Source organism: Phocoena phocoena, chromosome 4 (assembly GCF_963924675.1).
Source record: "Phocoena phocoena chromosome 4, mPhoPho1.1, whole genome shotgun sequence".
Taxonomy (NCBI): Eukaryota; Metazoa; Chordata; class Mammalia; order Artiodactyla; family Phocoenidae; genus Phocoena; species Phocoena phocoena.
The window spans coordinates 100267820-100289359 of NC_089222.1; the positions used below are offsets into that span (position 1 = coordinate 100267820).

The following is a 21540-nucleotide window of genomic DNA, read 5'->3' on the forward strand; positions in this document are numbered from 1 at the left end:
AGGCTCAGGACGCACACAGCCAGAAAAGGCCTTTGGGGCGGGGCCTAGGCAGGGCGATGTTAAAGCGAGGTGCAGGGCCTCTGCTTAGGACCTTTGTGGAAGGGGAGAGGCAGCATGAGTGGAGTGTGGGGTTCTGGAGTTTGGAGGTAGGGCCCTGGGTGAGGGTGTGTGGGTGGGGTTTAGGCCCAGCACATTGGAGGGGGTCTCTGAGTGTAGAGGTAGGGCCCTGAGTGGGGGTGTGGGGACAGGGCTTGGGCTCTGTGCGGTAAGATGGAAGCTCCGAGGGCAGAGGATTAGGCCTGAGAGCCCAACAGGCTCCCCAGTGCCTAAGTGGACAGGGAAAGTGCTGGCCACGTTCCCTTCCATTCCTCCATTCCCCCCTCAGGGTCTCCCACAGGGTCTCCCCCATCCCCCCTGGACCTCTAACCATGGGTGGATCCCGCTGGGTGTAGAAACTCCTCCCTTCCCCCAGCCGCCCCTCAGAGGTGCCGGCCTGTAGGTCCATCCTTTACTCTTGCTCCCCCTTCCCTCCCCCCACTCCCTCAGGACCTGCGCGGCTGGAGGGGGCCTCGGTGGGCAGAGGATCAGGCCCAGGCTCTCAGCAGGTTCCTGGGGCCCCAGGTGGGCAGGGGAAACCTGGCTATGCTCCCTTTTGATCCTCTGTCCTCCCGATGGTCCCCCAGTTTCCCCCTTCGGGTGTGGGATCCCTTCTTCTCCCCCAGCTGCCCCTCAGGGGTGCCAGTCCCGTCCCGCCTCCACTTCTCCTCCCCCTTCACTCCCCCCATGCTCCATGTCCTACCCAGTCGCTGGGGGTTCCTCCCGTACCCTAGGTGTCCATGGTACCCCACCAGTGCCTGGTAGGTGCCCTAGTGGACAGGGAATGTGGACGCAAATTCCGCGTCCTCCTAGTCCGCCATCTTGCTTCCACCCCCTCCTTACATATTTTTGAATAAGATATGCAAATACTTTAAGGAATCTGTTAGGCACTAACATCTTAAGTCATTAAAATTGTAGAACAATTATAAATGCAAAAAACTTTGAACACTAGTCAACACATAGCAACATCTAACCTGTACAATTATGTGTTGTTTTAATGAAAGAAGAACACCTATTAGCATTTCTCTTTAACATTTTTGTCAGTGAATCTATGACTTTCTTATTTCTCAGGCTGTAGATAATTGGATTTAACAAAGGAATTATGACAGTGTAAAATAAAGAGTCCATCATATCTTGATCATCTGCTTGTGTGGATCCAGGGCACACATACATGAAGAGAAGAGGCCCATAGTATAAAGAGACACATAGGAGTTGGGCTCCACAGGTGGAGAAGGCCTTCCTTATGCCTTCTACAGACTTCTTGTTAAAGATTGTAAAGAGAATAAGTGTGTAAGACACAAGAACAATGAAAATAGTGAACAACTATATTGATCAGAGAAAATAAAAATCATCAGAAAATTAATGGAAGGATCAGTACAGGAAATCTTAAATAATGGTATAATGTCACAGTAAAAGTGATGTACTATGATGGAACTGCAAAAAGTTAATCTGAATAAAAAAGCATTATGAAATATGGCATGGAAAAGGCTACCTATAAATGAAAAAACTAATAGCCAGATGCATAGCCTAGTCATCATAATCACTGGATAGTGTAATGGTTTGCATATGGCCACATAGCGATCATATGCCATTGTCAGCAAAAAACATTCCATGGTTACAGATTGCAAGGGAAAAAAATTGTATCTTGCAATCAAAGAGAGAGATCATTTTGCTGTTGGCAAAGAAGTTGACCAGCATCTTGGGGGCCACTGTGGGTGATAACCAAGTATCTACAACAGCCAAGCTCCCAAGGAATAAGTACATGGGAGTGTGAAGGTGAGGGTCATTACAGATGAGAGCAATCAGACCACGGTTTCCCACATGGTGATGAGGTGTAGCATTAAGAACAGCAGGAACAAGAGGATTTGCCACTCTGGTTGGTATGTAAGTCCTGTGAGAGCAAACTCTGTCAGCTCTGTTGCATTTTCCGTTTCCATATCCTTAGATGGCTTCTAAAATACAATGCAGTAAATGTAAAGTAACATTTATCAGAAGTTTAAAAAGAAGATTTGGTTAAGCTAATATAAATAAAACCATACACTAGACTGAATGCCATTTATTTTATTTACTCTTTAATACATGAAAAGTATTTCAGGAAATTGCTATATTGGAAAAATGTGATTATTTCAGTTCAAAATATGTATAGGAATAAACAGATTTAGAAGAAAAGAAAGAAATTCTGAACATGGGCAAATTTATGGGGAAGCTATTGAATGAGGTAGGGAAATTCTGTGTGTTTGACATGGATGCACATCAAAAAAATCTTAGAAAGGCCTGGATTATCAAACGAATTGAATGCCATGTGAATGATCTTCAATTTTATTCTTCAAGTAATAGTCAAGCACTGAAAACTTTTAAGATGTGGAGTGTCATCATCAGTTAGTTTTGAAATTAAATATTTGGTTGTAGAAATAGTCTGCAGGAAGAAGAACCTTGTTTCATGAATACTCTTCAGGAAGTTATGACTGTTGTCCAGTAATTCCCAAACCAGATTACACATCCGAATTGTTTGGGGTAGTTTTCCATGCAAAACATTGAGTCTGAGGTACTACTGTAGAAATTGATTTAGTAGATCATGAATGTGGTCAAGTAATATGCATTTTTAAATGCTCCCCAGGTGATTAAAATGTATGTGAGGTTCTTGGTTCATGTGTGATATGATTAGAATGATGAGGGAGACAAAGAGATAGATCAAAATAAATCAGAACGTAGAGTCACTAAGGCTTGGTGACAGATTAAATGTGAAGGAGTAATTAGTAAAGGAGAGAGAGTCACTCTCTTTAATGACTGGATAGGTAGTCATTAAAAATTGAGATTGAAGACTCAGATGCAGTAGCTAGTTTTTGCAAGGAGCATCCTCTGAACATCCAGGTGAGATAAGCTTAGCAGTATGGTTCTACAAGTGCTTAATAGAAATAATGACTTGGGTATCATTGAGGTGGCTGAAAACATACTTATATATGGCCTATACATTGGACAGTGTGCATAAGGTAAAAAGAAAAAGAGGAAGGAATGAAAATAAACTTGAAGAAGTTACATTAAAGAGATTAAAAATGGATGTACATCATTTATTAGATGGTTCACATCTGATCCTCTTTTCTACCAAGTGAGTCTTGGTGGCAGACTAAAGCTCTCATCCTCTCTAGAAGCCAAAGTTTCTGGAAACTAACTTTCCCATCCCCCTGGTACCTAGAATGAGGGGGCTTGATATAGGGTTAGCCAAAAAAAACTCATTTACACTCTATTTGGGATATGGAGAGGGGAGAAAGAGGTCAAATGTGGACAAAGAGAATTTTGGTTGTAAAGTCAACCAAGGAAACAATATCATGACCCCAGAAACTCCTGTACCCATAGCAATGGCATTGAGAGTGTGAATTGTGGCATTCAAGTTCAGCAGCAATGACAACAGGTCTTAATGAGCTAGAGATGGGACATGATTTTGGCTGTTGACTGTCTGACTTCTTTCTTTGTGTCCTGCCAATTTCTCTAGTGGATTTCCCCAACTTCCCTAACATTTCTATGTCCAAGCCAATTTTCATTCAATTAACTCATTTCATCTTGCAGCCAAGAGCTCTGGCTCACACAAAAGGAGAAAAGGAAAGACCAGAAAAGGCTACAGAGCAGAGTGTCAGAGAAGCAGGAGGGAACTGGAAAGCTGAGTGTTGGGAACTTAAAGAGAGGAAAATACTCAAGAAGGACAAAGGAAAATACAGTGCCTAAAATGAAATAATTGCTCTGGTAGGATAAGGAGTGAATAGAGATCATTGTGTGTAGTAATTAAGAGAGTTTTTAGTGAGAGCAATTTCCATTTTGGGATAGAGTTGAGGTCGGAGAATAATGAGAAATGAAAAGGAAGCAAATGGCACAGCAGTGAGGAGAATGAAATAAAGTATCTAAGTTGTGGACAACAGTTGACATTTGTTTACCACCGCCCATAGACAGATGCGATATTTTTCCTTATAGAACAATGTCATGAAAGTTTTCAAAAGAGAGGGAAGAGGTCATTGAGATGAGAGTGGGTAGAGAAGTGGAATGGAAAATTTGTGTGGGTGACAAGGAACAACAAAAAACTGGAAGAGACAAACGAACATAGATGAATAAGTGTAGGAAAGACAAGCAAACAGAGAGAGGAAGTATCAGAGGAAGGCTGAAGATGAAATAAGGGGAAAGTCTCAGTGTTTGGAGGATAAATGTCTGTCAACTCTGGCTTTAACAGAAGTTGTCAACACAGGGTCACCTTTCTTTTTCTTTTATTAAAAACTCCAAGTTTATTTTCCTATGGAATTAGTGTATTAATTAGAAACTTTCATTTTCTTTTTAGGTTTTTTAATTAAGAATTTTTTTTAAACATCTTTATTGGAGTATAATTGCTTTACAATGGTGTGTTAAAAACTTTCATTTTAATTTTACTTTTTGCTCATAAATATACTAGCATGGCCTCAAAGTTCTTTTCATATATAAAAGATGCTTTATCTTTGTTATTACTATGATTAGAGCTGACTTTCTTTAGAAATCCTCCTGGTTTGCGATTAAAGCATTTGCTTCTCCACAAGTTTTATTAGTGGAATAAAATTGATCCAGGAACTTAATACAGGCAATATAAATAACCAGTGCCAATAACTGCAGTTGTTAAATGTATATTTATTTCGAGTGAACATCCTTCCATGCAATATCAAATCACTAAACATTTCAAAGCTTCTCAATTTGATGTGTGGTTAGTTATTAAGTCATAAATCTGAGAAAAGCACTGGAGAAACATTTTCTTCATTTTTCTGTATATATATATGTGTATATACATGTATGTATAACGAAATTATTGTCAGAAGTAGGTGAAAGAATAGAGAGGTTATTATTTAAGTGATTTAACTTAAAATTTAAATCAAATAAATATTTTGAATGCAATTATCAGAAAGATTTCTTATGTAGAAAACATTGACCTAAATCCTTAAACTACTGTTCATTTGTTTAATGTTCTAATTCACCAAAACTTATCCTGTAGAGTCATTGTAAGTATGCTAACCAGATGATTGAATATTTAAAGAGTACAATGTGTTCTTAGAGCTATTTTGCTCATCCAAATTTTACTCACAATAATAAAGCATGCAGATTATTCACTATTTGTTTTCCATTTTCAACTGGCTATTTTGGTATCTTGTAAATCAAATCAAAATTATTACAAATTTAACAGTATTTTAACTTTCTATGAAAAATTAATGAATATTACAAAAAGCATTCTCTCTTACCTATATCTGTTAGAAATTGTTGAGCTCCTTTCAGTGTTTGGCTTTCTGAAGTAGAAACTAATATAAGAGCACTGCAATGACAATAACACAGGTGACAATTCTTTGCACACTGATTCACTTTGGAGGCTTCATTATCCAAGCTCAGGAAAATGTTGTTTACATAAGTTTATATAAATTTGTGTTGAACACAAGAGTTAACCAATTGTATAACTGTGTGCTTTTGCCAGCAGAGGAAGGAGTGAAGAACTTAAATTCCCCTGATAGCACCCATTTGATTACCTTTTGGACAAAGCTAAGCTGTTCTGGGCATTGTGGATTTGGACATGTATGAGAAATCCAGGTTGCTGCACGGGGCACCACAGTCTCTGAAATCATAAATGTCAGTCATTGCAGACAGTTCTGGTTTTAACGATAGAAATTACACTTTATGGCACTATTTTCAACCACAGAGGACACTTCTGACATGTTTTTGCAAACTCCAGTTTATCAATAAATGTTGATGCTCTGAGTGCTTTGAACAGTATGGTCTTATCTGAGCTAATCACACATGATTTTAATGAGGCCTAATTTCTAGATTCCTGTCAAGACCCAACCCAAGTAAATTTGTCCTCCTCATGCAAACTGTAGCTCACGTTCCAGACCCATAGCTAACTCCCAACTTTAAGCTGAAATCTGGTGAGAAATCTTACCAAGCAAACGTCTGGGGAAGGAGTAAAGGAAAAACAAAACAAAGGACCACAAGCACAACCTATAGCAGTGCTTCTCAAACTTGAATGCCTGTGAGTCTCCTGGAGATCTTGTTAAAAAGCAAATTCTGTTTCAGTAGATCAGTGGTGGGGCCTGGGCGTCTTCATTTCCAAGAGGTGATGACTGTGAACAGGTGCCATCCACAGGGTCTTTATCATGGAGAGCCTAGATTATCAGAGAGCCTAGATAATTGGAGAAGCACAGCATGGTAAATGTAGCTGGCTTGCAAAGACGGATGCAGGGAGGAGCCAGATGGGTCAGGGAGGCCAGCATATGGGGGTAACACAGGGCCTTGGAGGCCAGATCAGGGACTTTGTTCTATACCTTAATTTAAAGGAAAGCTATTGAGGGGTTTAGAAATGGTGGTACCATGATGATCAGATTTGCCTTTTTTGCATTAACAGAGAAAGTTGTCAGTGTACATTCATTCAGAAAAATAAAACTTAACTTACTTATTTGTGGTATTTTGGTACGATATCTGAGTAACAAAAGAAAATGCTTAGCCACCACTTGGGACTTGGATGGCTAGGTGGGGGAAAGCAAACAGCATCATTTTAGTAGATTGATTGATCAATTAATCTGCTTCCTTACAATTTTGCTGATGAAAGCCAAAGTAGAGGAGAAAATAACATAGAAGAGTCGAGTCCTGTGAAAAGTGCACAGAAGAGTGGAGTGGGGAGTATGATGTGCAGAGGTAGCTTCAACATAACCAACACTTGACTAAAATTTACTGCCCTCTTCAATTTTGTATAATTATCTCCTAACTTATTTGGTTGCCTCTCTCTGAGCGCAAAGGCCTGTATTACTGCTTCCACTCTGGGTAGTCTTTTCAGTTTTGGTCATTTTACTAGGTAATATCTCATAGCACTTTCATTTGCATTTCCCTAGTAACTAATTTTATAAAGCATCTTTTTGCATCCTTCTTTGACATCTGTATATCTCTTTTGGTAAAGTGTTCAAATATTTTACCCATTTTTAATTGGTTTAGTTGGTTTTTATTATGAATTTTGAGAGTGCTTCATATATCCTGGAAACAAGCCTTTTATCGCACATATGATTTGTAAATATTATATCACACTAGTCTGTTACATGGATGACATTGTGCTGATTGGTCTTAGTGAGCAAGAAATAATATTTATTAGTTAGCCATTTGTAGGACAGAGGTGGAAAACAAATCTGACAAAATTTCAGGGGCCTTCTACTTCAGTGAAATTTCTAGGTGTCCAGTGATATAGGGCACGTCAAGAAAACCCTTCTAAGGTGAAGGATAAGTTGTTACACCTGACCCTTCCTGAAACCAAAAGAGAGGCACAACACATAATGTGCCCCTGTGGATTTTGGAGCAGTATTAGCATTATTTGGGTGTGTTACTCCAACCCATTTACCAGCTGCTAGTTTTGAGTGGGTCTCAGAGCAAAAGAAGGCTTTGCAACATGTCTTGGCTTCTGTGCAAGCTGTTCTGCTCCGTGAACCATATCCAGCAGATCCAGTGGAGCCTGAAATGGCAGTGGCAGATGCTTGGAGCCTTTAATAAGCCTCTAGAGGTTGATCACAGTGCAGGCCTTTAGAATGTTGAGCAAAGCACTGCCATCCTCTGTGGATAATTACTGTACTTTAGAGAAACAGCTGTTGGACTGCTAGTGAGCCTTGGTAAAAAATGAACGTTTAACAGTGGGCCACCAATTTGCCATGATACCAGAGCTGCCCTTGACACACTGAATGTTATTTGACCCACTAACCATAAAGTTCAGTGTGCACAGCAGCATTCCTTCATCGAACAGAAGTAGTAGACACTTGATCAAGGCAGGAACAGGTCCTGAAGGCACAAGTAAGTTACATGAAGAAGTGGTTCAAATGCTATTGGCCTCTACTCCTGCTGCAATGGCTTCTGTCTCCCAGCCTGGACCTGTGGTCCTATAGGGAATTCTCTATGATGAGTTGACAGAGAAGAGAAGACTGGGTGGGGCCTGATTTACAGATGGTTCTGCATGGTATGCAGGCACCATCATAAAGTGGACAGCTGTTGCATGACAACTCCTCTCTGTGACATTTAGGAAGGGAAAACCTTACAGTGGGCAGTCCTGCTTCCACCAGGACACACAACAATGCTTCCGTTGAGCTGAAAGTAGACTGCGCCTTGGTCCCTTTGACTTTACGTTCCTTTGACTCATGAGACAAAGAAGTGAGTTACTGTGCTGGCTGAGGTGATTGATGGCAACTACCAAGAGGAAACTGGACTATTTCACAAAGAGGGTAAGGAAGAGTATGTCTGGAATACAGAAGATACCTTAGGCTATTTCTTAGCATTATCATTCCCATGGTTAAGATCAATGGAAAACTTTAACAGGCCAAACCACATAGCAGTTCTAATGGCCCAGACTCTTCAGGAGTGAACCTTTGGCTTATTCCACAAGGTGAAGAACAATGACCACCTGAGTGAGGTGTTTGCTGGAGGCGAAGAGAATGCAGAATGGGTACTGAAAGAAGTTAGTTAAAATACCAGCAACAATCACATGTCCAGTTACAGATATGAGGTGTAATTTGCCAAGAGATTTCCTTCTTAGTTTGATATGAAAACATTTGTGGGTGTGTATAGCAAACAGCTTTGTTTTCTTTCCACTCTTATTCCCTTATCATGAGACATAAGATGTACTGACTTTATAGTATAATAATTGAGTGTTGTTAATTTGACATCTTAGTATTTGTATTACCAGATATCAAGGAGAATCAATAGTAAACATCACTCAAAGATTTTACCTCCACTCCGGGGAAGAAGTAATACATTTTTGGTTGTACATAGCATAGTTGTATCATGTTAGGTGACCTTGCTATTATCATTATTTAGAAATAGTATAGTTTTAAGATATGTGTATGGGTGCTAAGTTGACAAAAGGTGAACCTGTAATGGTTAATTTTATGTGTCAACTGGTCCGTGGACTGTCTATATATCTAATTAAACATTATTTGGGGGTGTTTCTGTGAGGAAGTTCCAAATTAGTGTGGAATTGGTGGACTCAGTAAAGCTGATGACTCTCCACAGTGTAGCTGGGCATTAGCCAGTCTGGTGTGGGCTTGGATGGAACAAAGAGGCAGAGGAAGGTGGAATTCACTTTCTGTTTGACTGGTTAGCATTGATATTCTCCTGCCCTTGATGATCTGATTCTCAGGACTTCATACTCAAAAAGGAATCTATACAATTGGCCCTACTACCTGAGACCTTTGAAGTAGGACACTGCTGTCCTCACTCTCCAGCTTGCAGAGGGAAAATCATGGAACCTCTCAGACTCCATATCATGTCAGCCAATATCTTATAATAAATGTCTTGGTATAAATATAGATAGATAGATAGATAAATAGATGATAGATAGATATATAGGGAGGTAGTGAGATAGAGAGATAGATTCTCCTGGTTCTGTTACTCTAGACAACCATGACTATAACCAAAACTCACTGTATGTTTAGTGAACATCTTGTTTTATCTTGCAAAGTGAGGGAAATATTATGATGTAACTGTTAGCTATTGCTCTAAATAAATCTCACTATGAAGGTACCTTTTCAGAAGAGGTAAATGTCACGTACTACAGCATAAGGAATATTGTGTATATGAAGTTGTACTTGAAAGGGGTGGTCTAAATGCTGATCTGGCTTGGTAATTAATTTTTAGAAAGGGACAGAGAACCCTCCCATTAACCATATTGAAATTAGACAATGTGGTTTTTATTGGCTATCAATCATGGTTCCCGAGAAAAAATTATTTAAAAATCCACAATACTTCATCCTTTGAAATAGATGCCCTATTTGCATCTTTCTGTCCAAAACTGAAAGGAAAGTATAAATAGAGGGTGCAAACTGTCAAAATATTTTCAGAGTGCTGTTTAAGTAGGGAATAGAGTATATGGAAATTCTGTTTCATCTGATATCTAAATGTCCTAATACTATAACAATTTTGCTTCACTGATTACTTTAAAACAGTGATTATCTTAGCTCAGGCTACTGTAACAGAACATCATAGATTGTGTTGCTTATACCACCAACATTTATTTCTTACATTCTGGAAGATGGGACGTTCAAGAACAAGGGGCCAGCAGATATTTATTGTACATGGTGAGAGATTGCTTCCTGGCCTAGTAGGCAGCAGGCTTCTCACTTGGCCTTTGCAGGTTGAGTATTCCTGGGGGTGGTGGGGAGGAGTTAGTTCTCTTGCCTCTTTCTCTTCTTATAAGGGCACTAATACCATCATGAAAACCTGACCCTTATGATTTATTCCTACCCTAATTACCTCCTAAAGTCCTCATTCCAAATACCACCACATTAGGGGATTAGTGCTTCAATGTATGAATTTGGGGGGAAATCAACATTCAGTTCACAACAGTAGTTTGCTATGTACAGTCCCAAAACAACAGGATTAGCATGACTGAATTAGAAACTCTAATGATAATGCCCATCAGTCTGTGTTTTCATAAGCTCTCCAGGTGATTCTGATGCCCACTAAATTTTTCAAACCTTTGTTTTAAAAGACCAACAAAAAGAGCTAAAATGAAAGCCTATACCAGAGAGGTTTTGACACTTTCCTAATACTACATGTACTAAGACTACATGCCATAATTAGTCAACAAAACAGACTCTAGTTATACAGTTCTAATTTTGATTTATATTTGTTTGCTTTTGCCCAATCCTAGTTATGTTATTTCTTTGAACACAGTCTAGGATAAAATTATCAACAATCTCCTGAACAGTAGAAGTCTTACTTAGTAGAAGGTATTGGAAGGCAAAGAGAAAAAAACATATGCACATATACATAAAGAGAGAGAATTTATTATGTATTCTTTTCAATCTCCAGGTTAAGAAAATGAATACAACTTCATAATAAAGAATATCTCAAGTATATTATTTGTATTTCCAACAAATGATCTAATCTAGCATCAGCAGTGTCCAGACAACTGGATGAACTTAGCAAAATTATATCATCCTCTAAATCTAAATAACCATTAAACAATACAGATTTCATTTCATAGTTTCTTTTTAAAGGAATCTGCAGAATATCTGGTCCCAAAATGTGGATTTTTCACAGGTGTATCTTTTACCTCTTTACCAACATACCACTGAAATGACAAAAAAATGTACAAATGAATAAATCTATAACAGAAGTGAATGAGATCACATCATTTGAGTAGGGATTTTGGTAATTTCTGGAAGGCATAAAGTAGTTGAGATTGTACTGAAGATCAATACAGAGCAGAGGAATCTGTAGACTAGATGTCTACAAGAGAAGGCTTCAAGGAAGTCTGCACTTCTGAGAGGCCTCCAACTGTCTGTTCTGTACTCAGCAACCTAAATTAAGATGTGATGGGTTATACACCCACTCATATACTCATAGCTTGACACCAGACTTCTCATTCAAAGAAAAATTCTTTAGGAAACAGTGCTAATGATGGCAGAAGAAATACATACCGCTGCCTATACTTTCAGTTAGTCTTTGGGTCATGACAATGTATGAAGAAGCAAAAATCTAAATAATTGAAGGAATCCATCTAAACAATGGAAACCTTATACAGTAATAAAAATCATTGAACTATGTACATATGCAATAACAATTATTCTTTTTTATTCTTTTTAATTTTTTTAAATTGAAGCATAGGTGATTTACAATGTCATGTTAGTTTCAGATGTACAGCAAAGTGATTCAGTTATACATATATATGTATCTATTCTTTTTCAGATTCTTTTCCCCTATATGTTATTACAAAATATTGAGTAAAGTTCTCTGTGCTATACAGTAGGCCCCTGTTGGTTATCTATGTTATACATAGTAGTGTGTATATGTTGATCCCAAACTCCTAACTTATCCCTCCACCACCTTCCCCTTTGATAACCATAAGTTTATTCTCTATGTCTTTGGGCCTATTTCTGTTTTGTATATAAGTTCATTTGTATCATTTTTTAAAAGATTCCACATATAAGCGATATCATATGATATTTGTGTTTCTCTGTCTGGCTTACTTCACTTAGTAGGTAATCTCTAGGTTCATGCATGTTCTGCAAATGGCATTGTTTCATTCTTTTGTGCGGCTGAGTAATATTCCACCGCATATATTATACCACATCTTCTTTATCCATTCATCCATTGATGGACATTTAAGTTGCTTCCATGTCTTGGCTATTGCTACAATGAACATTGGGGTGCATGTATCATTTTAAGTCATGTTTTTCTCCAGATATATGCCCAGGAGTGGGATTGCAGGATCATATGGTAGCTCTATTTTAATGGAACAGGATAAAAAGTCCAGAAATAAATCCACACACCTATGGTCAATTAATCTATGACAAAGGAGGCAATAATATACAATGGAGAAAAGACAGTCTCTTCAATAAGTGGTGCAGAGAAAACTGGTCAGCTACATGTAAAGCAATTAAATTAGAATATTCCCTAACACCATACACAAAAATAAACTCAAAATAGATTAAAGACCTAAATGTAAAACCAGTTACTATAAAACTCTTAAAGGAAAACATAGGCAGAACACTATTTGACATAAATCACAGCAATATTTTTTTGGATCCACCTCCTAGAGGAATTGAAATAACAAATAAACATATGGGACCTAATTAAACTTAAAAGCTTTTGCACAGCAAAGGAAACTATAAACAAACCAAAAAGACAACCTACAGTATGGGAGAAAATGTTTGCAAACAATGAGACTGACAAGGGTTTAATCTCCAAAATATACAAACAGCTCATATAGCAAAATATCAAACAAACAAACAGCACAATCAAAAAATGGGCAGCAGACCTAAATAGACATTTCTCCAAAGAAGATATACAGATGGCCAAAAGGCACATGAAAATATGCTCAGCATCGCCAATTATTAGAGAAATGCAAGTCAAAACTACAATGAGGTATCACCTCACACCAGTCAGAATGGCCGTCATCAAAATGTCTACAAATAATAAATGCTGGAGAGGGTGTGGAAAAAAAGGAACCCTCCTGCAGTGTTGGTGGGAACGTAAATTGATACAGCCACTATGGAGAACAGTATGGAGTTTCCTTAAAAAAAAAAAAAAAAGACTCTTTAGGGAGAAACAGTAAAAGCAACTGGAATATGATGAATGCATTCCCTTTTTGGGACATAGGGGGATGTCTCAGAGGAGTAAAAAGAAGGCAGATGACCTGGTCTAATCTTGTGACTCGCACTTCCAGGAATATAGAGTAATGATTTTTGTTTTAAATAATTATATGTCTTGCATCTTTAAACCAAACCTCTGATTAAGGGCTTCTCCCTGATATTTTATCATACTCTATCCCAGGAACCAATCCTACTGATAATATTTTCAATTGTCATGAAAGAAATTTAAGAAAGTGAGCTGGCATGCAGCAGCCGTGCCAGGTCCAGTAATTTCCCTGGGCTCATTACCGGGTTGAAAAAGAGTGATGCACTCTTACTGTCTTCTATGTATGTGAGCTGTCAGATCATTTTAAGTTTATAAATATTTTGTGAATACTTATTTAGGAGCTCATGTGAGTAAGCCACTGTGCTATCTACTACAAAAGACAGAAGGATTTCTAAATTGTAATTTAAAAGAGTTTGTAGGCCAAAAATATTATTATACGAGGCCAAGTGTGACCAAGAAGAATAAATAAACTGCTAAACATTTGAGATGAGTGAGCATTCCTATTATCTTTGAGGTACACTGGAAAAACTTCGCAGAAGCTGTAAAATTTGAGAGAGATGTTGAGGAAATGATACCTTTTCAATTTTAAATGAAAATAGAGAAGTTGGGTGGGGAGGATTCTCTGTGGAGAGACCTGTGTGAGCAAAAGCATGAACCTGAGAGAGAGAGGTTTGTCCGGAAAGCTTTCAGTAACTCAGTTTGGGTATAATGTAGAGTCCACAGGAGAATTGTGGAGGAAGAGCCTTCAGAGTTAAAGCAAGGTTTTATTTGAATGCTGGGATGAACATATGCAGGGTGAAATATGAAGAAAGAAAGAGAGAAGAAAGAAAAAAAAGAAAGAAAAGAAAGAGAAAAAGAAAGAAGAAAGAAGAAAGAAAGAAAGAAAAGAGAAAGAAAGAAGGAAGGAGGAAGGAGGGAGGGAGGGAGGGAGGAAGGAAGGAAGAAGTCTGTATATATAGATATATATGCATATATATTTACTTGTATTTATATACCATATAATCTTAACATAAATGAAGAAATAATCATAATGCATATGTACGTATACAGCTCTAGATACATTTCCCATATATGTGAAAAATCTGGTAGCAATGACAATCTATTAAAAGTTATTGAAGAAAGATATCATGTAATCAGAGTCCTGTTTATAAAGGTTAATCCTGCAGGTATGTTTGGAAAGGAAAAGAATATCAACAGGATGGAAGGGGTAAATAACAGAGGTCGGTAGTTTTGAGGGTTAGGACCTGAGTGGTATGGAATGTGTATGGAATTTAAGTGTCAGGAGAGGAAAGGCAAAATGGCTCTGAAAATGGATCGCTTATTATACTTGAATAGTATGACATGTGAGGAGAGCAACCTTTCAAGGACTTTTAGAGCATGAAACAGCCAAATTCTTGCTCATTTTCAAGTATTTCTCAGCTACCCACTGGGAACTATGGAATCATATCATCTTAACATTATTTGAGCTTTGATAATATGCATTTAAAGCCCCTTGTTGTCAACAACACATTTGAATAACTTTTACATACTACTGATCTCTTTATCTTACAAACTTCTTTCTTTCTTTCTTTCTTTTTTTTTTTTTGCTGTATGCGGGCCTCTCACTGTTGTGGCCTCTCCCGTTGCGGAGCACAGGCTCCGGACACGCAGGCTCAGCGGCCATGGCTCACGGGCCCAGCCGCTCCGCGGCATGTGGGATCTTCCCGGACCGGGGCACGAACCCGTGTCCCCTGCATCGGCAGGCGGACTCTCACAGTAAAAGTTATATATCATGTTGTAATTACAGAAGGTTAATCTGAATAAAAATCCTATATGAATAAAGGCATGTAGGACACCACCTACAAATGATGAGACGAACAGTCGCATACATAGTCTATTGGTCATAATCACTGGGTAAATAAAGGGTTGCATATGGCCACATAGCGATCATATGCCATACTTTCCAAGAGAAAACATTCCGTGGTTGCACTGACTGTAAAGGGAAAAAATTGTACCATGCATTCAGAGAGAAATATCATCTTACTCTTGGAGGAGAAGTTGACCAGCATCTTGGGGGTCACTATGGATGATACTGAAGTATCCACAAAAGCCAAACTCCCGAGGAATAAGTACATGCGGGTGTGAAGTTGAGAGTCATTCCAGATGAGAGCAATAAGACCAAGGTTCCCCACAATGGTGATGAGGTATATCACCAGGAATACCAGGAACCAGGGGATTTGCCACTCCTGTTGATATGAAAATCCTGAGAAAAAAAACTCTGTCAGCAATGTTGCATTTTCCTTTTCCATATCTTCACTGGATGTCCCCTGAAATAAAATGCAATAAATATAAAAATAACATTCACTATGGATTTATGAATTGAAAACTTGTAAAGTGGAGTCGAAATCATACTCCTATCAGAATGCCCTTTTAATTTCATAAAATATCACTATATAAACTGGGGGATTTGAAGAAATGCCACTCAATATGATAATTTCAGTTCAAATAATGTGCAGAAATTAATAGATTTATATAAAAGAGACATTCTAACCATTTGCTAAATTTGTGGGGACCTGATAGAGTGTGGTAGGGAAATTCTGAGTCTGGGACATGGATTATTAGTCAAGGGAATAGATGTTTAAGGGATCTGGATTATAAAATGAATTGAATGCCACGTGAAGGATCATGAACTCTTTGCCTCAGGTAATATGTATATACTGAAAATTTTCAAGACAGGGAGAGGCCTCAGAAAGTATTTTAAATTAATTTTTTGTCAGCACAGAAAATAGGTGTCATGGAGGGAAAGCCGGAGTCAGGGATACTATTCAGGAGATATTGCTATTTATTGTCCAATGGTTTTCTAACCAGATTATACATCAGAATTGATTGTGGAGCTTTTTATGCAGAATATACATTGTGAGACATTACTGTAGAAATTAATTCAGTGGGTCAAGATTCAGTTCTAGGAATCTGTACTTTAAAAAATGCTCCACAAATGCATGTGTAGTGCCTAGTCCGTTGGTGATATAACTTTGGTTGTCATGAGGAAGACAGAGAGATAGATGCAAAAGAATTCAAAATGCAGAGACACTAGGACCTTGTGACATTAGATGTGAAAGGGGTGGTCAGTGAAGGAGAGAAGAGTCACTTGGTGACTGGCTAGATGGACATCAAAAGTTGAAATCAAGATCTCAGCTGCAGTGGCCAGTTTGTGGAGAGAGCATCCTCTGAACATCAAGATGAGATGTACTTAGTAATATGAGTCTACAAATGGCTTAATAGAAGTAATGTCTTAGGAGTTTTGGGGGTAGCTGAAAGCATATTTATTGATAACCTATCCATTGAAGAGTATGCATAAGAAGAAGAAGGGCACAGAAAGAAACTTGAGGAACTTATATTAAAGAGGTTACACAGTGGATACTCAGCATATATTAGATAGCCAACATCTGATCCCCTTTTCTCCCACATAGTCGTGGTGGCTGGTAGAGGGTATCACCCATTCAAGAAGCCAAAAGATGATAGCCATAATGACCTATATGGGAATAGAATCTAAAAAGAGTGGTTATATGTATATTTATAACTGATTCACTTTTCTGTACAGCAGAAACTAACACAACATTGTAAACCAACTATACTCCAATAAAAAATTAATTAAAAAAAAAAAGAAGCCAAAAAACTAGAAACTGACTTTCCCATTCCCCTTGCACATAGAGTGAGGGAACTTTACCTAGATTTGTCAGATCAAATCCACAAAACCTACATTTGGAATAAGAAGAGAGAGAGAAAAAAAATGTACCGGGACAAAAGAGAATATTGGTTGCAAAGACAGTAATATCAAGACTCCAGCAAACGCATCCTGCATCCACAACCATGGCACTGTGAGTGTGAGCTGGCATTCCAACCTCAACAGGAGTGGCAGCAGGTCTCATTGAGCTGGTGTTGGGCCATGATTTGGGCTGTTGATTAGCTCCTTTGGTTCCTTCTCTTCCTGATCATTTTTTCACCTGATTTCTCCATTGTCTCTTGCATTTCTTTGTTAGAGCCATTTCCATTCAATTAACTCATTTCCTGTGGCAACCAAGAGGCCTGGTTCACAGCAGAGAAAGGCTAGGGTGAGACCAGAAAAGGATACTGAACTGAGAAGCAGGAGGGAGACTGGAAAACTGAGTGTTATGCACTTAGAGAAAAGATATTCAAAATGAACGAAGAGAATGATGTGTCAAATGCCAAAATAAATGGTCTAGTAGGACAAAGGGTGATCAGATTTCACTGAGTGTGGAAATTAAGGGACTTTTAGTGGCCTTAGTGAGAGCAGTTTGCATTTTGTGATTGAGTTAAGGCCAGAGAATAATGAGAAGTGAAAGGGAAACAAGTGGGTGGAAGGATTTGGAGTACTCCACGAAAGGTGGAGAACCATTGACATTTTCCTACTTCTCCTAGACACATATGGGTTTTTTTTTCCTCTAGAACATTTTAATGAAAGGTTTTAAAAGAGAGGAGAGTAAGGAGTTGAGAGGAGAAAGGGAACAGGAAAAGTGGGAAGATAATGTGTGTTGGTGAAAAGAAAACAGCGGGGAGATAACAGATGGAAAATATCAGAGACATAGATGGATAAGTATAGGAAAGACAAGCCAAAGTAGAGCTGAGAAGGAAGTATCTGAGAGAGCAAATGTCCAAGAAAAGCTGAAGAGGAAATATAGGTATGCCCCGCTTTTCAAAAGTTTGCTTTACCACCACTTCTCTTTTATGAACGAACTATATTAATAATTGTTTTCACTAACCAAAAGAGATCCGAAAAGGATTTTTGCTATTACCAATAAAAGGCAAAAACAGTGTTCAGCATTTCTTTTGCAGCAAGCAGCTATAGAGACAACACACACCCCCAGCAGCCAGAATGGCCCCACCAAGCTCCTTCCCTGGGAACTACATTTATCATTATCAGCATCAAGCCATCATATCTTTGAACTGTGTCTGTATCTGTGCTTTGTCTTGATTTATTTTGTCCGTCTGTTAGGAAGATGTGTCTTAAGTTAATAGCTTCTTCTCTTTATGCCATTTCAGCTTTTAAAAGGTTTCATAGGAATGTTCTACTTTCAGATAGCAAGGGAAACCTGTAAAGGGAAAGGGTCAGAGACTTGGGGGTGAGTGTTTTAACTCTGGTGTTCCCTAAGGTTGTCTCTCCTGAATCTATTTTTTTATGCAAAGTTTATTTTCCTCTAGAATTTGTATATGAAAAGGAGACTTCTGGGCTTCCCTGGTGGCGCAGTGGTTGAGAGTCCACCTGCCGATGCAGGGGACGCGGGTTCGTGCCCCGGTCTGGGAGGATCCCACATGCCGCGGAGTGTCTGGGCCTGTGAGCCATGGCCGCTGGACCTGCGCGTCCGGAGCCTGTGCTCCACAGCGGGAGAGGCCACAACAGTGAGAGACCCGCGTACCGCAAAAAAAAAAAAAAAAGAAAAAAGGAAAAGAGACTTCTATTTTAAATTGTATCTTACAAATTGTGTGTTGTTAATAAATATATTGGCACTGACAGAAAGTTCTTTCCATATTTAAAATTACTTTCTCTCTGTTATTAGAGTAATTAGAACTCACCTTATCTAGAAATCCTGCTCACTTAACTTGAGAGCACTTTACTCTCCACCAATTGTGGGCTTTTTAGTTTTGGGGGGAGAATCAAAAACTGATCCCAAACTGGGTCTTGAATATAGGTGATATAAATAATGAACATCAAGAATTTCAGTTGTTAAGTAGATTTTTATATGAAATTTCCTTCCTTCTCTTCAATCCCAATCACTAAGTAATTGAAAGTTCTCAAATTTATTTTGTGTGTGGGTACTTATTAATTCATAAATGCTGGAAAACGTAGTGGAGAAACATTGTCTATATATTTCCTAACATATATATATGATTTATATACTTTTTTCATTTATATTCTAATACATGTATATATTTCTATGCTATATGTACAAAATATTCAATAAAATTGTTCTCATAAGTATGTGAAGGAATACAGGAATTAATATTTAAGTGATTTACCTTAAAAGTTTTAATCAGTTAACTAATCAGAGTGGGTCTTTTTGTCAGAAAGCTGTAAATGATTTCTTATATAAGAATCATATGACCTGAAACATTAAACCCAATTTAAAATTATTTAACTTTCTGGTTCACCAGAATTTACCTTATAAATCTTTATAGTTATGTTAACAAAATAATAAAACATCATTAAATTAAAGGGAACAATTCTGTCTTACAGCTATTTTACATGTCTAAATTTTAATCACAAAAGTAAAATACACAATTAATTTACTTTTTTTCATTTCTACGTGGCTATTTTGACATCTTATGAACCCAATCTAAAATTATTATAAACAGTATTTTAATTTTTATATAAAGAATATTATACAAATCATTTCTGTCTTACCCATATCTTATGAGAAATTGTGGATATCCTGTCAATACATTAGGCTTTCTCTACAACAGCACAGAAATGACAATAACATAGGAAGCAATTCTTTGCACACTGATTCATTTTGGAGACTTCCCAAGTTCAAGAAATTATAGTTTATATTAATTTGCTTTGAACAGAAGGGTCAACCAATTATACAACTGTGTACTTTTGCCAGAAGAAGGAGGACTGAAGAACTAAAATTCCCTTGATACCCCCTGCAAGGATTCCCTTTAGGGCAAAGCTAAGCATTTACTGGGCACTGTAGACTTGGACATGTATGAGAAAGGCAGGTTGTCCCATGGGGCATCATAGGCTCTGAAATTATAAACATCAATCATTGTAGATAGTTCCAGTTTTAACAGTAGAAACCACACTTTATGCCATTACTTTTCACCACAGATGACACATCTGATATGTTTATGAAAACTTCAATTTATCTATGAATTTTGATGCTCTGCTTAGTATCCTATTGTCTGAGCTAATCATACATGATTTTAATGAGGTCAAAGTTCTAGACTCCCTTCAGGAGTGAACCCCAAGTAAAGTTGTCCTCCTCATGCAAACTGTAGCTCACATTCCAGACTCACACCTAACTCCCAATTTTAAGCTGAAATCTGATGAGAAATCTTACTAAGCAAAGATCTGGGGAGGAGCAAAGGAAAAACAAAAGATCACAGTGAGAGGTGATCTAGATCAGTGCTCCTCAAACTTTATTGCCTGTGAATCTCCTGGAAATCTTGTTAAAATGCAGATTTTGTTTCAGTAGGTCTGTGTGGGGCCCAGGGGTCTTCAACTCTAACAAAGTGATTGTTGCCTGTGGACAGGTCCCATCCACAGGGCCTTCATCATTAGAGGGACTATCAGATTATCAGAGAACCTAGGTAACTGGAGAAGCACAGCATGGTAAATGTGGCTTGCAAAAAGAGAAGCAGGGAGGAGCCCGATGGGGTCGGAGAGGCCAGCATATTTAGATAACACAGGGCTTTGGAGGCCAGGTCAGGGATTTTGTTCTTTACCCCAACTTAAAGAAAAATTATTAACATGATTTTGAACATGGTGGTAATGTGTTCAGATTTGCTTTTTGTGCATTAACAGAGAAAATTATCCATGAACATTCATAAAATAAACCTTAATTTACTTACTTGTGACATTTTGATTTTATATCTAAAAAGTTTTTAAAAAATAATTTCCAATTGAAATGTGTCTGGCAACGTACTGGGGAAAAAGGGCATATTGTTTGATAGATGCATTAATCCTTTTCCTGCTTCCTTAGAATTTTGCTAATGAAAGGCAAAAAAGTGGAGAAAAAATAACATAGATTAAAGAGGATTCACTGCAAAAACTCTGCAGAAGGGCTGAGTAAGCAGTAGGATGTGCAGAGATAACTAGAATGTGCTGAGGGAACTTTTAACATAAAGAAAATTTGACGTAAATTTACTGCCCCCTTCAATTTTGTGTAATTATCTTCTAATTTATTGTGTTGCCTATCTATGATACAAAGGTCTGTATTGCTGCTTCTGGAGTGGATTGTCCTTTCAATTTCAGTTATTTTAACAGGTGGGTTGTGGTATCTCATTGAGGTTTTAATTTGCATTTCCCTGATGGCTAATGATGATTAAGAATTTTTCTGCCCTTATTTGACATCTGTAGGCCATCTTTAATGAAGTGTCTCTTCAAATTTTTTTGCCCATTTTTAACTGTTTCAGTAGTTAAAATTTGTTTTCTAATTTTTGAGCTTTGAGAGTTCTTCACATATCCTATATATGAGTGTTTTATCAGATATATGATTTAAACATGTTTCCTGAAATTCTATGGTTTGTCATTTCATTTTAGCAATTTTTAACAGCAATATATTT

General features: G+C 37.9%; 2 pseudogenes; both read right to left on the reverse strand.

Moving 5' to 3' along the window:
* Positions 1-1065: 1065 nt before the first annotated feature.
* Positions 1066-2081, reverse strand: LOC136122062 (olfactory receptor 5H2-like; annotated as a pseudogene).
* Positions 2082-6158: 4077 nt separating this feature from the next.
* On the reverse strand, positions 6159-15566 carry LOC136122063 (olfactory receptor 5H1-like; annotated as a pseudogene).
* Positions 15567-21540: the final 5974 nt, after the last annotated feature.